The 5000-nt window shown below is 33.8% G+C and overlaps 1 protein-coding gene across 1 annotated transcript in view; it reads left to right on the top strand.

The window, feature by feature from the left end:
* The window catches only part of LOC137619095 (neuroligin-4, X-linked-like), a 52490-nt gene that overhangs the window by 17734 nt on the left and 29756 nt on the right, over positions 1 to 5000 (top strand). The window lies entirely within an intron of this gene.

The following is a 5000-nucleotide window of genomic DNA, read 5'->3' as shown; positions in this document are numbered from 1 at the left end:
CTAGAGTTTACATTTCAGAATAAAAAAATAATCCCTATTGCTTACAATATGTACTTAAGGGCGTCTTTTAGCCTATATTAAACCAAGGAACAACTTTACTGACATTTATATTACCTAAGGATATGATAATAAGGTTTAATTCATAACTGACTTACACTTGTGAACGCCCTTATTAGCAAACACAAATTCGCAGTTGGTCAGTCGTTGGCGAAGACACAGAAATATAAAATTTTTCTTTTTCGTTATTCGAATTGTTTATGTTGATTACGATGATCATAAGAATATCAAATTACACAATAATCATACACCTTTTGGTATATATCTATTACTCTATAAGTGGTTTGAATCTGTAATGAATAATGTTATTCTCCACCAAAGGAAATTATAATAGGCAGCTCTGTCCCAAACCCGTCCCACCAGCCTTAACTATACGGATGGTTGTTACCGGGGTCATTCGTATAGGGTCATGACTTATTATCCATTTGATGTAATGAAAAAATGAAATTTCAAACACTTTTAAGAGTATCCTCGGGTTACTTCCCATAATATAAGAGAAAATTCACACGATTTTCTGATAAAAATATCCGTTTATAATAAGGAAACTACAGTTGCACAATTTACCAATTCTCTAGCCTCTAGCTTCCTAAGATACTTTTCGTTTTTGGACCCACGTGGTTGTCAAATAATTGACTACATTAGTTGGGCCAAGGTACCTCTGATGCCATCTATTGGCGGTAAAGTAAAGCTCTTTACGATTTAAGGGAGGGAGCAATGGGAGTCTGGGTTATCTTGCCTTTCATAATGTAACTATTTTATCATTCTACGTACTTCTTACTAATGATTCGTGTTATACCATGGAACCTATTAATTATCTTCTGGTTTCGTAAAAAGGTAATTAAAATTAGTTAAACTAACTGTTTAATCACTTGATTTTCTAAGGGAATTGGCATTCTGTCTCGCACCCCCCCCCCCCCCCATACTCGGCCAGACCCCTTAATGTAATTAATATATCGATAGTTTGTTGAAGAAATATGTCTAAAACCAATTGTGAAATTGGCAATTTCCTAAGGAAAATTTACTTTTACTCTGATAACAATGAGCCACAAGTTCACTTGGGTCAGTTTTATGGTAAAATTTTGCGCTGAAATAAAATAATGAAAATCATAATGAGGGGATGGTGGGGGTAATTAGCAATTTGATACTCTACTGCTAACGCCATCTATTGGTCATGAAAATATGCAATGTGTAGGGCTTTTTAATCCTTGCGTCGTGGAATCTTCCATGACGTAATTTTTGTTAGGAAATAGCCTAAATTACCTACTTGAGGGGAATGGAAGATAATTTATACTTGTTATACTTATTTTATACGAGTGTAAATGTTAATCTAACCCCCCTTTTCAATTGGATAAAATTATCCAAATGAATGGAACAAGGTACATGTGCTGCCCTCTTTTGACATGACGTAAAAAGACTCGGATTCTGGTCAAATTGAGATTACTAAAACTTACCCACATGATTATTTTAAATAAATCTTAACTTTAATTATCCTACTTTTCTTCTGATATTCTTAGAATATATGTTATGGTAATTATATGTATTACTAAAACATACAAAGCAGATCCCAATATTCTGCAAGAAAATAGTTGAAACTCAAAATAAAAACTTTAACTTTAACCTAAATTTATTAATGTTAATATTAAAGATGTGGTCAGCTAATCATAAGCACATTTATTACTGAAATCAATCCTCTATGAAATGTGTCTTGTTCCATATACTATATTCGATTATTACACAATCAGATGCCATTGGTTATACATCACCTGCAGCTTCATTAAAATTTATCTTTATACAACTCTCTCTCTCTCTCTCTCTCTCTCTCTCTCTCTCTCTCTCTCTCTCTCTCTCTCTCTCTCTCTCTCTCTCTCTCCTCATGTCAATGTATAAAATTAAAATAATTGTCATCGGAGTTTCACAAAAAGCATCATTGAACTGACCATTTGCAAATACTATTCATGAACAACGTAAGCTTCATTTTAGGTAGAATAGATATAGGCCTATACAAATCCCTCATGTATCATCAAAGTGCGAAGAGCCATACATGATATACACTCAAAGGATGCATAACTCAGGTCAATACTGCAATGGTGGGAGATGGGCATCTCATACATATGAATCATTAATTTCAGGAAATTTGTATGATGTATGACTGAGCAAACGATCTATTTATCATTCGTGAATATCTGTTAACACCGAAATAGAACATCGAATATATAAGACATTCAGTCATAACTTATAAATGTTTACTTCATGAAGACCCAATAGATGGATATATGATGAAATTCCAATCTTCTGCTCAGATATGAAAGGAATATTATCATCGATTTCAGAATGCAATTGAAGTCTAATTATTGCCAATAATGAATTAGAAAATGATCTCATAAATATATTTGGCAGGTTTGCCATGTTACAGAATCGCTTAATATCTGTGTCATTTATGCGTTTTCGATCATTATGTTTTTCTTTTGATTAAATCGTGACTAAATTTGCAAAAACCTAAGTTCACCTATGTATAACTAGATTTTGCATTTTACTGTAGTATTGCTTAAATCCTAATCAATATCTACTGAGTATTTGTGAATGTTTTAATAAAATTGAATGTAGCATGATGTGCAATGGAGAGGTGTGGTAAAAAAATGAGTAATCAGATAACTAGCTCTATTTAACATAACATAAAAGAAAGGTAGGCTATTTGTATTTCCCAAAGGGTCCCATAAATCTGGCAATTGCATGTGTACATTGAACGACTTTAAACTTTTTGGTTAAGCATATTTACAGCATATAAGCGGTTAAAATCCTTCTGTCTCTGAAATCATGTGATTGGAAATGCGTTGTTTATGGGACCAATTACAAAATGGTTTCATCAACCAGGGGTTCAGGGTGAAGGCATCACTTCCCTCAAAGTAGAATGAAACGCAGGGTACTCTCCTTATTAGGAAAAGATTCAGGTTCTGTAGAGTGCAAAGTGTCTTCCTCAATGGCTTGGTTTAGAGGTGTAGACGCAAAAATCTCTGTATCTGAACGGCTATCAGTGTGTCGAATATTAACCTTGAGAAATTTGTAATTAGCATCAACTAAATCCATGAGAACAATTGAGAAAATGCTCTTGCAGATGAAGAAGAAACTAACACTTTTGGGAGGTTTACAACAGCCTATATGTTTGTCGTCTATGGCTCCCAGACAGTTACACAAATTCCATTTGCTATAAAACAAGCCCGCTATTTACTTCCATCCTTCTGGGGCTGTTGGGCATGTAATTAACTCTTCATCAAGCTCCTCGATGATAACTTTATATACTTCTGAAACAACTATAGAACAACTATAGAGACGGTGTTGTGAGCAACTCTAAAGGCATATTGTTAGGTAAGGCCAGGTGATGACTAACTTCAGTCCAGGTGACAAATCCTACCTGTAATTTGTATCCAGATTTGTGATCCTGTGTAGAAGTTCTATGAATAAAGCAAGACTCCTCCTGGCACAGTTTGTAAGAGTTTGAACATCTTCAAGGCTTAGTTCGGTTATCAGATAATATTAGCCAATCATTATTCTCCTCCTTAGCCAAGGATTCATCTGGAAAGAGATGAGTTAGAAACCTGATAATATGTTCAAAAGGTGTATAAAAGATAAGTCATGAATAGTAAATGTAATCTAACAAGATGTAGATATGCATCCCGTCACACACTGGATCTATTCCGATGCATAGGGTTGCAACTAAAAAATCCAAAGGATGAGTTGAATATTCACCAATTTCTTTTACACAGTTGAACACAGCAGATAGGTGTAACACGGATGGACATTTGTCATTTATCTGGCGAGAATTTATTGTCTATCTGCAGTTGTATGCTATCAAACATAACATTAGAGAACTCTGTTTATTACTTTACAGTATTTTATGTCACTATCATATCATTTTAAGAATGGCATTGTTTCCAATTATATTTATGAAAGAAAGATTCGAGAGAATGACACCTCGTAAAACTAAGGGAGCCATAAAAGTTAATTGTTCATTCATTCTGTCGCTAAGCCTGCCTGACAGTTGCGCGCATTTTTGTCACGCACTGGGTTTTTTCCCGCACTGTTCACGACCAGTTCACGGCACGTTCACGCATAGTTCATGACAAGTTCATTCTACATTCACGCCATGACACGAATTGGCACGCCTAGTTCACGACAAGTTCATGACACGTTCACTCATCTTTCCGCATCATTCCGCATCGTTCATGCATCGTTCACGCCAGTTCACGAATTGGCCACTCCATATAAAAACGGGGCTTCTCCAACCCGAGGACATTCTTGGATTGGCTTCGGAAGAGACAACAATGCTTTCTGTCAGAGACACCATTGCATTGAGGAGAAGAAACGTATCTTTTTCGTTTGTATTTTTTGTTGCCCTTTATTTTTCTTTCAATAAGAAAGCATTTGATTTACATATAAATAGTAGACATAAAATATGTACAAGTATTAAGAAAGCATTTTATCTTAACATTAAAAGCAGCAAACATGAAAAGTTTTTAGGCTGTTGATTTTAAGGTAATAGAGAAAAAAGTGTGTTGAAATAAGAAATCATTTTATTTTTACATTGAAACAGCAAACAGAAAAAATTGTTTTGCTCCTCATTTTAAGGTAATAAAGAAGAATAAGTATGTTGATGAAATAAAATATCATTTTATTTTTACATTCAAAACAGCAAACTTAAAAATTTCTTGGGTTTATTTTTCAGTTCATTTTTATTCAAAACAAAAGTTTTGGCTCTTGATTGGTAATAGAGAAATATAAGTGTGTGCATGAAATAAGACATAATTTTATTTTTACATTCAAACAGCAAATATAAACAATTATTAGGTTTATATTTTTCTTTCCTTTTCATTAATTTTTTCGTTTCCTTTTTGTCTCTTCATTATAAAGTTATAGAAATACTTTGAAATAAGATATCATTTTTTTTG

This window comes from Palaemon carinicauda, chromosome 25, assembly GCF_036898095.1.
Source record: "Palaemon carinicauda isolate YSFRI2023 chromosome 25, ASM3689809v2, whole genome shotgun sequence".
Taxonomy (NCBI): Eukaryota; Metazoa; Arthropoda; class Malacostraca; order Decapoda; family Palaemonidae; genus Palaemon; species Palaemon carinicauda.
This window is presented reverse-complemented; position numbering and strand designations above follow the sequence as displayed.